Source organism: Rhinolophus sinicus, chromosome 8, assembly GCF_057876585.1.
Source record: "Rhinolophus sinicus isolate RSI-liver-muscle chromosome 8, RSI-T2T, whole genome shotgun sequence".
In the NCBI taxonomy this organism is placed as follows: domain Eukaryota; kingdom Metazoa; phylum Chordata; class Mammalia; order Chiroptera; family Rhinolophidae; genus Rhinolophus; species Rhinolophus sinicus.
The window spans coordinates 42,295,575-42,314,708 of NC_142508.1; the positions used below are offsets into that span (position 1 = coordinate 42,295,575).

General features: G+C 44.5%; 1 pseudogene across 1 annotated transcript in view; it reads right to left on the bottom strand.

The window, feature by feature from the left end:
• Positions 1–18,287: 18,287 nt before the first annotated feature.
• LOC141567441 (translationally-controlled tumor protein-like) overlaps positions 18,288–19,134 on the bottom strand; it is a 29,078-nt pseudogene continuing 28,231 nt past the window's right edge. Inside the window, exon 4 of the transcript XR_016022001.1 lies at positions 18,288–18,878. The product of XR_016022001.1 is annotated as a translationally-controlled tumor protein-like (transcript). The remainder of the gene's footprint in view (positions 18,879–19,134) is intronic.

The following is a 19,134-nucleotide window of genomic DNA, read 5'->3' on the forward strand; positions in this document are numbered from 1 at the left end:
AAGCAGATATCCAACAGAGTTGAGATATACAACTCAAGAGAGATTGATTATACTTGAAGTCACAGAGGGCCTGGTGAGTATATATAAAAAGAGACAAGGGCATAGGACAGAACCCTAGAGACCACTGACATTTATGGAATGGACACATCAGAGAAGGTGGCAAAGAAAACTAAAAAGGACCGGCCAGACTGGTGGGAAGCTACCAAAGGGAGGGCCACACCAGCAGCTCGAGTGAAGCAGTGCTCACCGGTTGCAATGTTCTGACATCAGGTAAAACAAAGGTGAGAAGGGTTTCTGTGTGCTGCGGGCTGACTTCACCATTGCAGACCTTGGTTAGAGGAGGTTGGGTTGCAACAGGGTGGGGGAGGTTCAGTCAACTCCATGATACTGCGGAGTGGATGGGAGAGATATTGATGAAAAACAACGCTTTTAGTAATTTCGTCTCTAAAAAGGAAGAGAGTGATAGAGTAGTGATAGAGTAGAAGTCAGCAAGAGACTTTTTAACATGTGAAAGACCTAAGTATATTTAAATATTAAAATAGATGCAGAGTTTGTGGTTTCATATTATAATCATGATCTTCCCCCCTTAAGTCCTCCCTCCTTCTCACAGGAAACATGGGAGGGACAATCTATCTTTTAATGTGCTTGGTGTTTAGTATTTTAAGCCAGAGCAGGTTCCCTGCAGACTTGACTTACCAACATCTTCTCAAATGGGTTGCCTCTAATATCGCCATTAAAATCTGCTCGCCTTTCAGGTTTTTCCCTTATGGCCGCACATATTATAAAACTACTGATTTTCAGGCGGTGGCCGGTTAGCTCAGTTGGTTAGAGCGTGGTGCCGATCCTAGCACCAGGGTTGCTGATTCGATTCCCCGCATGGCCCACTGTGAGGAAAAAACAAAAAACACACAAAAAAACTACTGATTTTCTTATCATCTTTAAAACAGTCTACGTTCTTCTAAAATGGGCTTTCAAAACCATAGTATTTGCTAACTTATAAAGATCCAATAGAGACATGCAAATGTTGCCCCCCCTCTCTCGTCTGTATTAGCAGAGAATCTCCATTGCTACCTCCGTGAGAGGGTTTATTTGTTTTTACAGAAGCTGTGGTTTCAACGATGAAAAGGGGAAGAATCTGTCAAAGTGCATAGAAGGTGCTGACCCTAAGACTAACTCCTGGGAAGGCTATCTCGCCTGCCTGTTGGGCAATTACTCAAAGATATCACCCTCACTCTGCCTAAAATTTTCACCCCACTTTATTAAACGACTTGATATTTCATCCAATTCATTTAGCAAATGATTCTGAGGGTAGACAGCTTTCAACTATACACGAATCACTTGAATAGTCAGACTGCCTTCCCCCCACAACCTACTTCCTCTCTACCACACTAAGTTGGGAACCTTGATGGCGTAGGGTTGGAAAGAGGACTCAAAAGCAAGGACAATTTGGGCCTTAAGTGAGGAACAGAGTGGGCCTAGGTCAGGTATTACAGAGGAGGCCTAATGGAAGTATCAAAGTCCTATGTGCCTAAAATCTTGGAAAAGGGAGAAGAGTTCGGATGAAAAGCATTCAGGAGATGAAAAGGCATCAAAGGTAAGCATCGTTTTTAACGTGCGCCTCATGTTAGTCCAGTTCCAGGAAAGACAGATAAAACTCTTCCTTTCTCTAGAATATTTCTAAAAATCTAGAACATAAGTGTTTTAGTCAGGGTTCTCCAAAGAAGCAGAACCAATAAGATGAATAGATGATAGATAGATGATAGATAGATAGATAGATAGATAGATAGATAGATAGATAGATGATAGATATAAAAAAAGATTTATAAGGAATTGGCTCACATGGTCATAGAGGCTGACAAGTCCCAGGGTGTGCAGGGTGAGTCAGCAAGCGAGAGACCCAAGAGACCCAACGGTACAGTTCTAGTCCGAAGGCCAGAAGGCTCAAGAGGAGCCAATATTTCAGGTGAAGTCTGAAGGCAGGAAAAGCTGATGTCCCAGTTCCCAGGCAGTCAGGCAGGAGGAATTCTCTTTTATTCAGAGGAGGGTCAAGGGTTTTTGTTTTATTCAAGCTTCAATTGATTGGATGAGGTCCACCCACATTAGAGAGAGCAATCTGCTTTACAAGGTCTACTAATTTAAATGCTAATCTCATCCCAAAATACCCAGCATAATGTTTAACCAAATATCTGGGCACGCTATGACCCAGTCAAGTTGACACATAAAATTAACTATCACACTAAGTTAGTAATACAGTTCAGCCACAACTTTCATTCAACATTTACAAGGCCCTGTGCTATGGAATACACATGGCTAAACTATATCCCTTCCTTCTAGTGGGAATAAGAATGATAACCCATATATAACTCTAGCAGATAGCATGAAGTACCATGACAGGGTCTAAAAGTTGAGCTGTTCAGGATAGAGAGAAACTATTTCTTTTACATGGTTTCATGAAAAGAATGTAGCATTTCAGCAGGGAAATGCAGGATGATGATAATGGACATTCCTAATGAAGAGGGCATTCCTAATGAAGAAAAAAAAAACAAAAAGACAAATAATCAGAAAAACATGGTGAGCATCTAATACAACTGTAGTTGAAAGAGTATGAGGGTAAATGAAAGCCATTTGTTTAATGGTAAATGGTAAAGGAAACCCAGAGCTTCCCAATGGCCCCCACAGGACTTTCTAAGAACCTACAACCTTTGGCCGAGAACCCTTCTGAAATTGTTCAGTTCAACTGCTAAATATTTCTGAGTAGTAACTCTATTCCCATTCTGCGAACTTCTCCCATCTCCTAGAGTTCCTCTCCTTCTCAAGCTTTCAATATGCCCAATTACCCCTGTTAGGGTCTAGATTTAAAAGGCTCCTGAAGGGGAATCAGACCCTAATCAACATTTACAACATATTTCATGAAACATACTTCAAGTCCAAATAATGAATTTCAAATTCATGAAACAAATATCTATCATCACTTACCATGTATCAGGCACTGTGATACGTCCTGGGAATACAAAAATAAATAAAAATACATTTCCTCCCCTGAAGGAAATCCCTGTCTACTTTGCAACAAAGACTTGTCACAAAATGGAGAATGTCTTTGGTGACATCTTGAGAAGAGTCATGCACAATGTATCTTCAAGGTCAGTTCTAACCTGGAAAGCAATTTTGCCTGGTATGTGACCACAGGAAAAAGGGTACCCACCTTACTTTCAAATCAGTGTTTAGTAGGTGCCAGCACAAGCCACAGCAGTGGAATTAACCAACATGTACCGAGCATCTCCACGTGTCAGGCATTGTGTTAGACTTGAGAGATACAAAGAAAAATGAGGTGGCATTTCTTAAATGCTGCCTGTTTGCCAAGTATGAGACACACTCCATAAGAATAGAAAGGAGTATCCTAGAGAAGAAAACAGCAATCACAGCTAACTCAAGCTATCATGTTCCTGGGGTTTCCCTCAGTTTTAGCTCATCTTCCTCTAACTCATTGATTCTATTTGTTCTCCACTTTGATAGAGTGATTTCCTAAAGCACAAATCTAATCATGCCAATGCCCTGCCTACAATCTAGAGGCAGCTCTCCATCACCTCAAGGATAAAATCCTGTTGACCTTAAACAAATAGACAGCCAGATATTTCTCCAGCAAAATTGGTTCACTCAGGAAAAACAAAGAATTGCAATTCAGAACATGTAGTCTAATGGTGAACCACATGCAAGTCCAGAGAACAAAGGAGAGGAACATTCTTTTATAGAGGAAAGGGAAAGTTGAGAGGCACTGTTGTAAATAGAGAGTCCATTGGTGGAAACTGGCAGTTCAAAGTGTAGTGGCTTGTCATTGGCTGAGTTGTAATAGTCTTTCATTGGCTGAGTGGTTGCAGGGCAAGGAGAAGACCCTCCTTCTTCCTGCTGGAGTAGTAGAGTAGAAAAACATCTTCCTGTTGAAGATGCAAAGTACATCTCTTCCTGTTTGGGATAAATAATGATGAGTGGTTGGGTATGAAAGTTCCCCGAGGCCCTCCCAACTCCAATTTAAGTGAGGTTTCTGTTTAATCTTTACAATCCAAACTTCTTCACCCAGCATGCCAGGCTCTTCATAATCTGTTCCCTGCGTATGTACCATCCCTCTGTATGCTCTGTTAAAACATACTCAACTATATACAGTACTGCCTCACATCACTGACTTTTCAAAGTTCCCTCTGTCTGGAAGTTCTTCCCTCTTCCTTTAGCATTTTGCTCTAAATTCTAAGAGAGAGAGAGAGAGAGAGAGAGAGAGAGAGAGAGAGAGAGAGAGAGAGAGAGAAAGGGGGAAAAAGGCCTTCCCTGACTGGTCTCAGCCCCTCCACCGTCATCCCAGGATGCATTAGGAAACCCTCCTCTGTGATCCTATTACGCCCCATCTGTCCCTCAATCACAACACTGTTCTGTAGTTGTCTGTTTACTTGACGGTCTTTCACCAGACTATGAACTTCTTAAGGGCCATTAAACCCTTAGTTTTTATGCCCATTAGTATACCCAGTGCCTAATATAATGCTTAGTATCTAGTAGGCATTCAGGAAACTAAATATGTATTAAGGGAATGAATGAATGAATAGAATCAAATATTTACTGGAATCCATGTGTGAGACACATGGAAAAGTCTTCGATTTAATAACTGTTTACTGGGTACCTGTAAATAGTATCTTGCCACACAGTATAAAAATCAGAAACAATGACACAGTTCCTATCCTTAAGTTACTTTCAGAGGAGCGTGACAAATTAAATATGTACTCAGATAAAGAACAAGGCATAAAGACAACACAATCAGTGCTATTTGCTGTGGCGTGGCCATGGCTACCACCATCTATTTCTAGAGTTGCTCTTCCAACCCCCCTAGTTATAGTGGCAAGGTAAGAATGAATCTTTTCTATTCAGTTCAACCAAGACTGACTGATTTTCAATGGGAACTAACAACAAGAATAAGAAAAAATACAAAAGAATTTTTTTAAAGCCAGCACTTTTCAGCCAAGGGATAGCTGAAGCCTAACCAGAGAATTCTCATTGGATACCATGTGCCTAAGTCTGAACTTCCTTGGACAACAGATACAGCTCCTTAGGCCCCTAACCGGCTCCCCAGAGGGTTGGTAGGTTCCATCTTCCCACGGTTTTCCTCATGTCCACTCTTACCAAAAAAATAGAAAATAGCTTCTTTTCCTATTTGAAAATCACTCACCCAAATTCATATACTTCCAATGGGCATATAGATAACTCTTAACAAGTTTTGAGAAAACAATTTGGCAATATTTAATAACAGCCCAAGTAAGTCCTTCAACCAAATTATCTATTCACTTTCAGAAATATAGCCTAGGGAAATAACTAGAAATATAAAACTAACTTAATGCAAAAAAATGTTTATCATAGTAATACTTAAAAGAGGAAAAAAATAGAAATAACCCCGATGTCTAACAATAGGAAAATTATTATATTGTTATTAATCATCCATTAACATAATGTTATACAGTCATTTCAAATGTTTTTAATTTTAATAATATGAGAAAATTCATAACAAGTAAAAAAATCAGTATATAAAGTTATATACACAGTATGATCTCAATAAGTAGCAAATGGGCAAAGAAAAATGTCTAAACACATCTATATCTCCAGGTGGTTCGATTAAGGAAATCTTTTCCTCTAATTGACAGAATTTCTATAATAAGCATGTATTGTTTTTACAATTAGCAAAAATGTATTTTTTCTTCAATATACGCCCTCTTGTGAACCTCAAATTAGTGGAGCACCTGATTCATCCTGGGAACTTCATAAATGTGCTGCATTCATGTTTATTGAACTCAAGGGAAAGTTAACTGCACTGAGAATGAGGAGGCCAGATTTGAGAGGCTCTGAGAAATTCCAGCCTCTCCTCATCCCTAAGATGGAGGCAGCACCTGCTTAGCCTCCCTCAGGAGACTCTAGAAGCCAATGAGATAACGCCTGTGAGACTATTTTGTTAATGGGAAAACTCTACACTATAGATAAAGACAAACAATAAGGAACTATTGTTATTTGTTATTCTTGCCCTTCTGGATTTATTGTAGAAGAAGAAGCATATAAACCTGACGTCCACTGACGAATCACCCCTTTCCCAGAACAGTTTACCAGTTTCCCCACTTCTCCAGGTACCCCAAGAGTGCGCGTCTCCTGGGGAGGTATGTTACAGAACTCAAATTTTTATAGAGTCACAGTGTCAAAGTACCTAAAATACACAGTAAAGACCTTCTCCACCTCCACCTGAAGTCTTTTACAAGATGCAATAAGAAGCTTCATGCCTGATATTGCACCGGCTTCCTAAATCATACTTCTAACTCCAATGTCTCCCTTCCAACCGATTCTGCACTTTATCATCAAAATAATCTTCCTGTATCGTGGAATCACAGACTCTTTAGGTAGAAAAACTCCTTCACAATCACATGGTACAAACTCCTTACTTTAAAGATGAGGGATCCAAGGCCCAGGGGTGTTAAAAGAATAAGTAACCGAATCAAGGTCATAATGTTAATGTCATTTCCTCAAGAACCTTCAGATAATTTCCAAACTGCTTAGCGTAGCATTCAAACCCCTTCACAAACTAGCCCCAAACTACCCACGGACCCTCATCTCACACTAATCTTCCCCCACAAACCCTGGGTTCCAATCTAACTGGTTTCCGTGCCTTTGCAAGGTTTAACTTGTTCGGGACGCCCTCCCTGACCAGCTCAGCTCTGGGGCAGGTCTCCTCCCTCTGAACCACCTGAGCTACCAAAGCTCTCCCTGTCCCTCACACTTGTTGGCCTGTGTATGTTACTTGCAGTCCTGACATTGTGATTTATGTGTTTACCTGTCTTATTACCTCTCCCTCACTAGACTATATCCTCCTTAAAGGCGAGGGGGTGTGTTTTATGTTTCTCCACATTCCCTAGCTGCACCTACACATGACTGAGAACACTTTCTGAACATCCAGAGTATGGAAGTCGTTGTTCTACGTTATTTCATTTGATCCTCAATTTTCTCACAAGTGAGAAAACTGATGCTCAGAGAAGATGAATAAACAGCCGAGGTCATGCAACTAAAAAATGGCAGAGCCATGCTGGGAATCCAGGTCCCTCAGCATGCAAAAGCCTTAGCCCTAAGCCATGCCACCTCCAACCCAACCAGTGCCTCTGCGTGGGGCAGGTGTGCCGGAACTGCTCGCTGCTGACCAAGCCATCCCCAGGGCCAGGCGAAGGCCAAGGTACACACGACAAGGAAACAGGACAAGCCTGATACTCCCCTCTGAAGCCCACATCTGGGTTTGCCTGAGTCCCTCCAGGGTCTCCTTGGCTTCCTGGCATTAACCCCTCACCTGTCCACTTTAGGCAGCAGACTCACTGTGTTCCACAGGTAGGAGCCCTGACCAAATAGGTATGACGTCAGGAAATGAAACGCCAAATTCTTCAGGAGCTGAGCCAGGAAAGTGATTCTTGAGCAACTGGCTTGCTGGAAGGGAGCCCCTCCCTATGACAATCAGTTCCAGCTCCTGTGTGTTCCTTTCCGGGCCTGTCAGGCGACTTTGGGATTGCAGGCACAAGACTTTTGCCAATAAGCCCCCTCTAACAGAGCTCAGTTGGAAGAAGCCCTGACGCTGCAAATCCCAGGTCAGCAGGAGGGCCCGTGTCTGATGCGGGCCTGACCCGCGGCCACATCTGCCACATGCCCACATGGGAGCAGGCTTCTCAGCTCTGGTGGTAACAGCTACCATTTATTGAGTGCTTACTATGTGCCAAGCACCATACCTGGTGCTTTAAATATTTATCCTTTGTTAATATTCTGTGAACTACACCGTCCAGTTCAGCAGTTAAGGACGCAGACTCTGGGGTCTCTACCACTTAACTTGAGTCTGCTCCTTAACTTCTCTGTGCCTCAATTTCTTCATCTGAAAAACGACCATTACGCTAATATTTAAATCCTAGAAGTGTTATGAGGATTAACTGAATTAATAAGTACAAAGTGCTCAATATATATTAGCTATTATTATAACTATTATGTGGCATCTCCATTTTACAGGGGTAGCAACTGAGTCTTAGAGAGCTTAAGTCACTTGCCAAGGTCACACATTAATAAAAGACAAAGAGTGGATTAAAATCCAGGTCTTGTTTACCTGACTCAAAAGGCACATGGACTCCTGACACATGCCAGTGCTTAAGCCTCTCTCTCTCTCTCTCTCTCTCTCTCTCTCTCTCTCTCTCTCTCTCTCTCTTTCTCTCTCTCTCTCTAACTGTACTTAGGGAGCAGCTGGGCTGGTGAAAGACCTACAATAGGACCCAGGGTAGAATTAAGTTCCCAGGATCATTCTGGAGAGTAGAAATGTACAGGGCCCAAAGCCAACCCTAAGAATGTGGGGTCTGAAAAAATCTCACTCACCCTACTCCCAGTTATTTTACACAAGTGATATCAGGCTAAAATAAATATCAAAGGCAGTATAGAAAAAGAAAAAGACGTCTCAAAAGGGCATCACAAAGCTTTAGCAGGATGAGTTTTCAGTGGAGCGGGGACGTCCCACCTGAGTTGACTGGTACCTCAGCATGGTAAAGGGATACTAGCTTAGTATGGGAGCCTCAGAGAAATGTTTGACACCAGTTGGTCTGAGCATTTTTGTGCATCTGTCCTGCTACCCCACCCTTAGCTACTGCCCAACCTCCTGGTCTGAATGGAGTGAAGTAAGTTCCCTAGAGACAGTTGTGCAAGGCCAGAAATTGTCCGGCCTTCTCACTGTTAAGGTTCTTAAGAGCAGCTAACAAATCTTTCCAGGCCCCAAGGGATATATGCTTGTTCTCCATCTCTGGGGATGCTTGAGGGCATGCTCTCAAATCTTGAGGAGCTGAGAGACAAGCTAAGGGACAATTGGAGTCACCGTCCCACCCTGTTACCTATCACGGCATTTTCTAAAGAGCCCGGTTTCCTACTTCCTGGTCACTGTGCTCCTAAAAGGAGGGTCAGAAAGCGCACATGTCTGACGCCTGCCCACTCACTCTGCTCCATCAGCCACTGCAGAGTTTGACGTTGCCTGTCTGGTTCTGAGGGTCCCCACAGCCTTACCATTTCGACAGAGTTGGGTACTGAGGGAATTAGGCTCAGAAAGCCTTGTTCAAGAAAAGACTGCATATTAGCTCCTGAGGACCGGGGCTGAATTTCATTTATCTTTGAAAATTCAGCACCTGGCAGCTGGTAGGTAAGTGACAGTATCAGTGAAATTCAATTGTTTTTTAAAGTCGGGATGTCTAAATATTAGTTAGAAACAAGCCACAAATTTGACCTGTTTCCTGCTTGTCAACTTGTCTCTAATCTTCCCAGAAAAGGATGATGAACTGTGCACAGCAGCTCTCAAATCCCCTGGGTCCTGCTCACAAATCCAAGGGTGGAGATGGCTCAATAATCAACAATCAGACTGTTCAAGAAGGTCTGGTGTTTCATCCTCCACCTCCCCACACCCTCGCACGTTACACAGCCAAGCATAAAACAAGGTGAATTTCAGACCGGATTAAGGAAATTTCTAACATCTTTCTAATCAGGTCTCTGACAACACAAGTAACCAGTATAATTGCGTAAAAAGTAGAAACATAAAGAGAACAAATGCAGCTCCTAAATCACTTCCTCTTGGCATCCACTGCCATGGACCCCACGCTGTCACCCACACGCACACCCAGGTACATGCAATACACTCACGCACATTCACAGCACCCACTCTATACTCTAAGTGACAGCAACATACGAGACATTCAGACATCACACGATACACATATGTGTTATGCAGGCCCCTAGACAATATTAAGAATATAACCCCACCCTTCATCTTCCATGAATGCAGGGCGCAGGCACATGTGTCTCTGCGTTTGTGTGTTGTGTCAGTTTTTATGGAGAAAGAGGAAAACATGAAACAGAGACCCTGAGGCTGTGAAAACAATTTCCTGCTATTTGTTTCGGGAAACCACAGGCAGGAAACAGCCAGGAAAGTTATCAACATAATGATAGCCTGCTCCGGAACTGAATGTAATGCCCAGGGCTAGGTTGTGGAGGAGGTGGGAGAACAGGAAGTCCTATCACACCAGCACACGAGCCGTCTGTGCAAGGATAGGGAGCTTACCAACCAGGCCCTCGTGGCCCAGGGCCCAGGGGCTCCTGGCTGAGACCCCTCCCCACACCCACAGCGGGCATCTTCAGGCCACTGAAACAGAGCTGTGCAAGAGGAGGCACAAATAGAACTCACAACCTGCTCATGTGGGGGGAGGCAGGCACATGAGACAGAAAAAAAGGGGCTGCACTCAGGGCTCTGCCACACCTGCCCCGTCTCCCTGCTCATCATAGACTCAGAACTGGAGAGCAAAAAAGGAACATGAAAGATTACCTCACCCAAATCCCACAATTTGCAGATAAGAAAACTCAAGTCCAGAGTGGGCTAGTGACTTTCTCATGTAACAGGATCTCACTTAACTGACACAGAACGAGATCCCCTCACGCCCAGCCCAGAACGCACCCCCACCTCTGGATCTCCCCGAGGTCAGTGTGAACATCCCCCAAGTGAACTGTATAAACTCTCCACTGTCCTCCCTCAAGGTAGGGGGTGTAACTGGATCAGCCCTCCAGACTTGCTAGTGGATGAGAGAAAGATTCCGATTTCCTCCTGTTTGTCTGCATTGCCTGGCACAAAGCTTTAGGGGGACTGACCCTATATTTCAGAAAAGATTTGGACACAGCAGATCCTGGGTGATGGGATTTCCAGGCTGCGACTCCACTGTCCCCACCACTGCTCCCAGCATGGCCCTGCTCTTGAAGAGACCAAATGAGGCAGCTGAACTTCATGGAAGCTCCATCTCCACGTCAGAATGTGGCTGCACCTGAGAAACCACAGCGGACAGGCTCCCTCCCAGTGCACACCCCCTACTGAGTCACAAATCGCACCCAGGCTCACCTGGCCGCCTCCACCCAGGTGGTAAGTCTCTGTCCCACCCAGGTGGTAAGCTACCCAGGGGACAAGCACAGAAGTGAAACTCACCCCTGGGGAGGAGTGGGCGGGGTGAGGGTATGAGAGGAGAGAAGCAAATGAAGGGTGAAAGGAAAGTGTGAATAAAAGACACTGACTCAAAATGCCTCCTCTAGTATAAATGTCAGCATGATCTCATCCATTCTCAGAATGGAGCTCACCCCTCTTTCTATGAAAGAAAGCAAGGAGAGACCCCATTGTCGATTTCACAGAGGGACAGACCCAAACTGTGGGCCACTGCATTCCAGAACATCCAGCCTCAACTCAGTAAGTCACAAATATCAGTGTAATAAAGATGGTCTGAGGACCGCTCTGTCACTTCCCCACTGGTCTGCTGGGTTAGGTTAGGGGCACATGCTATAAAGTCTCCCAGGAGACCTGACTTCAAATTCTGGCTCTAGCACAATTGCTGCAAGGAGCTGGGCCAATAACTACACCTGAGTCCTGTCATCTGTAAAATGGGGCTAATAAAAGTACGCACCTCTTATGCGGCTGTGATCAAATGAGGTAAACCAGTTATTTAAAGTGTTTAGCATACTGCCTGGCAGGTAGTAAGCATGCAATATTTGTTGGTTTCAGTTGTTCTATTAGTAAGCAATTAGCTGTACTAGTTGTCAGTTGTACTATAATTAGTAAGCCTGCCATATTTGTTGCCTATTAGTATTTTTATGGACTACGTTATAAAACTCATTATTCCCAAGAAATTGATAGGTCAGGCAATTTTTAAGCTATTGGGAGCCATGCAAGGACATATCTAGACCTAGTAGCCTAGCTACGAGCTTGCTCCTTCTAAGTGACCTCTTCCCTTTGCCCTCCTAGTCCACCCCTACCCCTTCTGCCCCAGGGATGTCATGTTCTCAACAAAACTTTAAATTTACACTGTGCTTTTATGTTTCATAATGAGTGTTAAAGTGTTTTATAGTGTATGTATCTTGGTTGCCTGCTCTTCTCTATTAAGTTTCTCCAAAAGTCCCTCCTTCCCTTCTCCCCTTTCCTCCTCTCCCCTCATGTCTTCTCAGCCCTCACTTCCCCATTTTCCAAAAGACCTACAGGCAGTCAATATGTGAGACCCCAGGCTAAGAATATCCACCTGGCCAAAACCCTGAAAAGTCACTCTGATCAACAGAGGAAAGGTTGATGATGAGTAGAACTCGGCCCTGTGCCTTCTGACAAGGAAACTAGGCCAAGCAGATGGCACAGACACAGGCTCTGGGCCCGCTCGCAGTTCCCGTGTCGGCCTCCTCCACGCCCTGGCACCAGCCCAGCCTCCTTCTAGAGCTTCTTCCTACTGCTCACCCAGTATTTCCACCTGGATCGTCCATAGGCATCTTACTAAACATCCAAAACTGAATTTAGCACCGGATGGTGGATCCGTGGGCCCTTGAAGAGATGATATAGGTTCCAATGAAGGAGAGAAGAAAGAAAATGCATGGCCAGGCCATTCAAGCTCCAGGGCTTGAGTTCATCTCGTCCAATCTCCTCATTTTGCAGCCGGCAAGGCTAAGGCCTAGAGAAACAAGGCTACCGATTCAGGGGCAGAGCTTAGTCACCAGCATCAGGTCCCCCGGCCCACAACTCTGCCTTTTCTGCCAACAGGCACAGACGACTCTCCCAAGCTCAATGGGATTCCCACAACCTTCCCCTCTCCCTGGACACTATTTAGGACTCCTATTCCACCCCACAAGCCTGCAGATTCCAAGGTGACCTGGAAGGAACAGAACAGGAAGGCGTGAGCTTTGGCACCAGTTCAGGGTGGAACTCTTGGGGCCAAACACAAGGGCCTTTGACTATAGGAAAAAATAGATCCATTGTCTTGGTGGGTGGAACCAAACCATAGCAGGAGCAAGGAAACCAGTTTTGTGCCCAGAGATCAAGACGTGGCCCTAAAATATCAGGGTGGAGAAGGGGAAGAGAGAAAGAAACACATACTTTAAGAAAATAGAGGCAATTACAACAGTTCTTACTCACCCCTGGGTTTTGGGTTTTGTTTTTGTTTTGTTTTTTCCTCACATAGTGCTCTGTGTGACCTCTGAGTCCCCTGGCTCTAGGAGGGCCAGGAAAGGGCACAGCTCCCTAGAGGGTGGAAGAATCAAGATGAGACTTAGGTGGCTCCATTATAAGACTATTAGTAGAGAAAAGAGCCACTCTATCATTTCCCTAATGGGTAAAAGAAAAAAACCAAAGCAAAACAACAACAAAAACTCACAGCTATATATCCACCTCTCAAGAAAGAAATCAAACCCTCCTACAAAATACAGGATTGGTGAAGATTCCACGTATGAATTATTTGAGGGTATCCTCCTTGATCCATTCCATAAAGTTATCAGACAGAATCCTGAAACCCAGTGGATCCCCAAACCAGACCACAAGCACAGGGAGACGCGAGGCCTGACATCTGCAGGCCGCAAAAGCCGTGGCCTTGGAAAGGGCCACAGGTTCCACCATACTGTTTATTGGTGGTTCTCAGTGTCCATCTTGGAGAATGCACAATACTCTCCAGCTCCACCCTTACCGCTAATATGAGTAATGATGGTAAAATTCTTACCTAATAAACAATTTAGGACAGTCATGTCTGCTTAAAAGTATTCTTTAATTTGTTAAAACTAGTGGTCTGCAGATTGTTTTCATGAATGCGTTGTCAAATTATGAAAGTTAAAGTGCAATAATGTTTGAAGACTAAATGATGGTCTATCTTGTTTCTCACACGATAAATGCTTTTTTTCTTTATCTTATTAGGGAGTTCATATGTCAGTGTTTAAAATGCTGTTTGGTATAACAGGTGTAAAATAAATTCTGTGAAAGGCGTGCAGAACTAGCCATGTAGATTTGTTGGTGCTTATGATGAAACCTACAACTTTCCTCGGGTAATGCCATGCTCTGCTGGTTTACTCTCAAGGGGCTGTTTTTGGAGTTCAGCAAGGACAAACATTTTAAATTGAATTTTGCTTGAAAATGTGAAGGGTATCCTAATCCGTTCTCATGACCATATGCAGGAAAATGAAAGTTGACTAGGGAGTACACATTTTTAGACTTAACCCAATACTCTATTTATAAAACTGCTGCTTCTGAAAAGAGAAAAATTTAAAACAATGCCACCATTATTTGGGAAACTGAATAATCCTGTTGCAAGAGGCTTCTCTTACAAGTAAAACAAAGCCTGGTTAACCTAAACCAAATTGGCTTGGTCTCCACAGGACCCCTGAAGTTCACGTAAAAGTCAGAGACTCCTGGTTCAATCCCATGACTCCACAGGGTCTGTAGAATACTGAATTTCATGCAAAGTAGCCAGTAGTGGTAATTACACTCATATATATTGAAATCAATGGAAATTGAACATAAGGTAAATGAGAAGGGAATTACTAGCTTTAAGGTTTGTTATAATGTTAATTTATGACCATTATGAAACCGCTAGCCACCTTAGGGAAAAAATATGATTGGCTTTATAGTACTTCATTGCTTAGTCCAATCAGTCTTAGAAGCCATCTGGGTCAACCCACTTTATCCATTATTCCCATAAGGCTACTGACAAAAGCCATGTAACTGGTGTCAATACATGTTCATGTTTCCAATCCAACCTTAAAAAAAAAAAAAAAAAGAAAGGAATCCCTGGGCCACAATAGGGAATTCCATTAGCAAGATAAATGCTATTTGCAAGACATCCCCTGAAACCTGTTGTTTAGGCTTGGCTTTCAGCAAAACCATTTAACTCTAGGACACATTCCAGACCCACAGGGAAAATAACTGTGACAGAAGCCACATACCTTCTGCGAATTTCTGCTGTTGAATTAAGATATTTTCCAGAGTGTTGTTCATACGTTACTGCTACCCAATCTTTCTACTCCTGGAAGTTAAGCCTCCCCCTTGGCCTTCCAGGAGTATGCCTAGAAAATGCCCCCCACCCTCGATGACCAGGGTGGCACCTTTGCTTATTCCCATAATTATAATAGCTGACACTTACTCACTATGTGCCAGGTACTAACCTAAAGGTTTTATATGTAGCTATAGTCTTCACACACACACACAATGCCATGAGTGTTATGTGGGGGCAGAGCCAGGCGTGCAGTTTCCAGGCTCTCGGCCTCATGTGGAAAGGTGCTGGCTCAGGTAGTAAATGGCCATCAACTGTGATCGGATGGCCATCAGCTGTGGCTAGTTGGCCGTCAGCTGTGACCAGTGAGCCATTGGCCACTAATATAACTGCTGTAGCTACGCTAGCAGAAAATGGGGGCTAGCAAGAAGATGGTGGCTGAGCTAGCAAGAGTGGATTGCAGTTAGCAAGTGAGGTTGGCAGAGACAAATAGACGGCGGGTTGCAGATCGTGTGGCTCCTGCTTCCCGTGTCTCCAACCCAGCTGTCAGCGAGATTGTAGTGATATGACTCCCCTACCTATGGCTCCGTGGGTGTTCCTTTTTGGCCTCACCACATCCTGCATTCTTATGTGGGGAGCGGGAGCAGAGACCCCGCAGGCCGCCTCACACAACAAATGGTGAAGCGAGCAGGGTCCCCCGCACGACAGTTATCCCATTTTAACACATTTTTAAAAACACAGAGAAGTTAAATAATTTACGCATCACACAATTCCATAATTTAACCTCATCTCTCACCCAAAAAATGTTAATAATTTAATCTGGGCAGAGGATACCCTAAGATTTCTGAGGTCTCTTGAATGAAATCCACCTTCCGGAATGATTTCTGCCCCCTCCATTTTCAGGACTTGACAGTCAGTGTTTTGTTTCTGTCTTGCCTGTCCCTTCTGCACCTGTGCCCTAACACCATGCTCACAACTGCATACCCCTTCATCAAAGCTTTTTTGAACTGCATAATTGCTTTTATGAGCCTCAATATCTTTGGCGAAGAAATACGTCAGGTTCCCGGTACCCATGAAGTCATTCTCACTGAATTGTCAATTATTTGCATAGCCATTCTCTGGCCATAAAAGGGGTGCATTGGGGAAAGAAAGCATCATGAGAAGGAAACAGGAAGAGGGAGAGTCCCTGGAATGGTCACAAAGGGGAAAGGGGAGGAGATACCAAACCAGAAACAGTCATAAAACACACCCAGAGTTTGTGGACTTTAAAAGAGACAGTCCCACCTGTCTCTTTCTATGCCTGTTGGCACCTGACTTCCTTCTCAGCCTGCCCCTCCTGGCCTTGTGTTCTGAGATCAGTTCTAGAAGCCTGGCACTTGGGGCCAAACCACCTAACCCAGTAGTGAGCTTTGTGGGTGGATGGAGGTAACACAAAAGGAAGTAAGGTGTTTAGTTCATAAGGGACCTGATTCACCTATGTACACACCACTTGGGAAGAACATGGATTTTTTTGGAGGGTTATTGTGCAGGACTCATAGTTTAAGGAGTTTTACTAAGGCGTCATATTTTCTCAGTGCCATCTGACTGAGAGCAAAGGGGTGGGTCGGGCGGCATCACAGCTTTCTCCCATTTAGACTCATTGTCCCTCGGTTCTCCCTCTATTGGGTTACATTCCTCTATCCATAGGTCAGCCATTTACTGAGTTGGTTTCCAGGAAAAAGATCTCAGTTGAATTCCTTAAAGCCCCAAGCACTCAATTCAGTTGAGTATTTAATTGTGCTGACCAAACACAAATATCTTTTAAAGCTGCAAAAGAAACTTTTGATAAGAGCCTTTGCACCACCCACAATCCCTTTGGGGACCACTGAGTTACAAACAAGAGGAGGAAGAATCTCCTGTGGGCTGGGGACCTTTATGTTTGTTGGTACTTCATCTAACGCTCACAGTGACCCCTTGCAGTAGGTACTATTATCCCTGTTTTGCAAATGAGAAACCAAAACTCCAAGAAGTCAATTAACTTATCCCTTATGCAAGAACTGGTAAAAGGTGGAACCAGGATTCATGCTCACCTATTTCTGAATCTGAAGCTCATGTTTTCACTCTACACTATCTTACCTTCCAGATTTTAAAGAAAGGAATGATGGCCGCTTTAATGAAGAGACAGGATCTGAAATGGGCCTTAGAATGAAGAATAATTCAGGTGGCTGAGCAGGAAGGCAAGGGTGGTATAGGAAGAAGGAAAGGAATTAGAATAAACTCAGACATGAGAAATTAAATGAGGTTCAGATCACAGACCACGGGAGCAGATTCGGGCCGTGCTTCGGGGCTTTGAACGGCAGCCTAAGGAATATGACTCCTACAGATGACAGGAGTCACCGGAAAGCTTTGAGACAGTTAGAAATGTGACAAAACAGCACTTTCATGAAGATTACTTCAGAAGTATTGTGGGGACAGAGCCAGGAGTGCAGTTTCCAGGCTCTCGGCCTCACGTGGAAAGGTGCTGGCTCAGGTAGGAAATGCCATCAACTGTGATTGCATGGCCATCAGCTGTGGCTAGTTGGCCGTCAGCTGTAACCAGTGAGCTATTGGCCACTGATATAACTGCAGTGGCTACACCAGCAGCAAATGGGGGCTAGCAAGAAGATGGTGGCTGAGCTAGCAAGCGGCGGAGTGAGGGTTGTGGATCGTGTGGCTCCTGCTTCCTATGTCTCCCACCCAGCTGCCAGCAAGAATATAGTGGTATGACTCCCCTATCTATGGCTCTGTGGGTGTTCCTTTTTGGCCTCACCATGTCCTGCGTTCTTATGTGGGGAGCGGGACCAGAGACCCCGCATGGCACCCTGCGTGACACATGTTTTTCTTAACAACAATGCGTCCACTCCAAATAAATCAAGATCAAATAAACGAAGAGCTCAAGGTAACGCCAGTCCCATCTGTCCTTGTTCTGCTGTGTGAATGAAAAGCAGCAGCTAGTTAGGATGGTGTGGGGACAGAGCCCCAGAAAGTAGTTTACAGGCTCTCGGCCTCACGTGGAGGAGTGCTGGCTCGGGTAGTAGATGGCCGTCAGCTGTGGCTGATTGGCCGTCAGCTGTAGCCAGTTAGCCAATTAGCCGCTAATATAACTGCTGCGGCTACGGAGGAGAGGAGAGGAGGAGAAAGAATGGGGGCTAGCAAGAAGATGGCGGCTGGGCTGGCAAGCGTGGATGGCGGTTTGCGGACAGTGTGGATCCAGCCTCCAGTGAGAGTATAGTGCCGCCAGAGAGAATATAGTGGTATGACTCCCCTCCCTATGGCTCCGTGGGTGTTCCTTTTTGGCCTCACCATATCCTGCGTTCTTGTATGGGGAGCGGGAGCAGAGACCCCGCAGGCCTCCCTCCATGACAAATGGCGCAGCGAGCAGGGTCTCCCGCATGACAGATGGTGATGGGTGATGGACCCCCATGGCCAACTGTGTTAACATAGTTCCATTTCTAAACTATCCTTAAAGGAAATCATATGTGGGGTCACACTGTCCTCACGGCAGTCCAGCAGAGCAGCCGTGCCATCTGGATGGATGTTTTCACCAGTAAAGAACCGGTAGTTTTTAAAATGAGCAAGGCTGTGCTTGATTTGCTCTGCAGCCCCCGTCATAAAGATTTTACTCTTTCTGGGCTCTGTTCTTCAAATTTGCCTTTGACTGATTTCATGTAATCTTTGATGTTCTTTTTTTTTTTTAATTAAAGTTTATTGGGGTGACAATTGTTAGTAAAGTTACATAGGTTTCAGGTATACTTCTTGCACGTTTCTTTTATGAAGCTGGTTTCCTATTAATGATGATTCATGACAATATCAAACCAGTGACTGGTGCTTTTGGTACCTTCATCATCCGGGCCTTCAGCGGAGGCATTTCCACCAATGAGCGAGTCATCAAAGTCACCCTCTGTCCTACTGACCATCTTCCCCTTCGGCTCCAGGCACAGCCCATCCGCAATCTCCCAGATCTGGTAGATGTCGGAGAACATCTCACCATGGCTGATGAGGTCCCGGGAGGTGATCACGATGAAACTAGAAGGAGACAACATGGTTTAACAGAAGCTCAGAGCTCAGAGCAAGAACAATGCCACCAGAGCAGCACTGCGGTTGGGGTGGGGTGGGATAGGGTGGAGGAGAGGGATGGGAGAGCGGGCAGAAAAAGTTCAGGATCTCTTTTTCCTCCATGACCTTAACATTTTTGAAAAGTATTGGTCAGTTATTTTGTAGAATAACCCTCAGGTTGGGCTTACCTAATATTTTCTAATGATTAAACTTAGGTTACGCACTT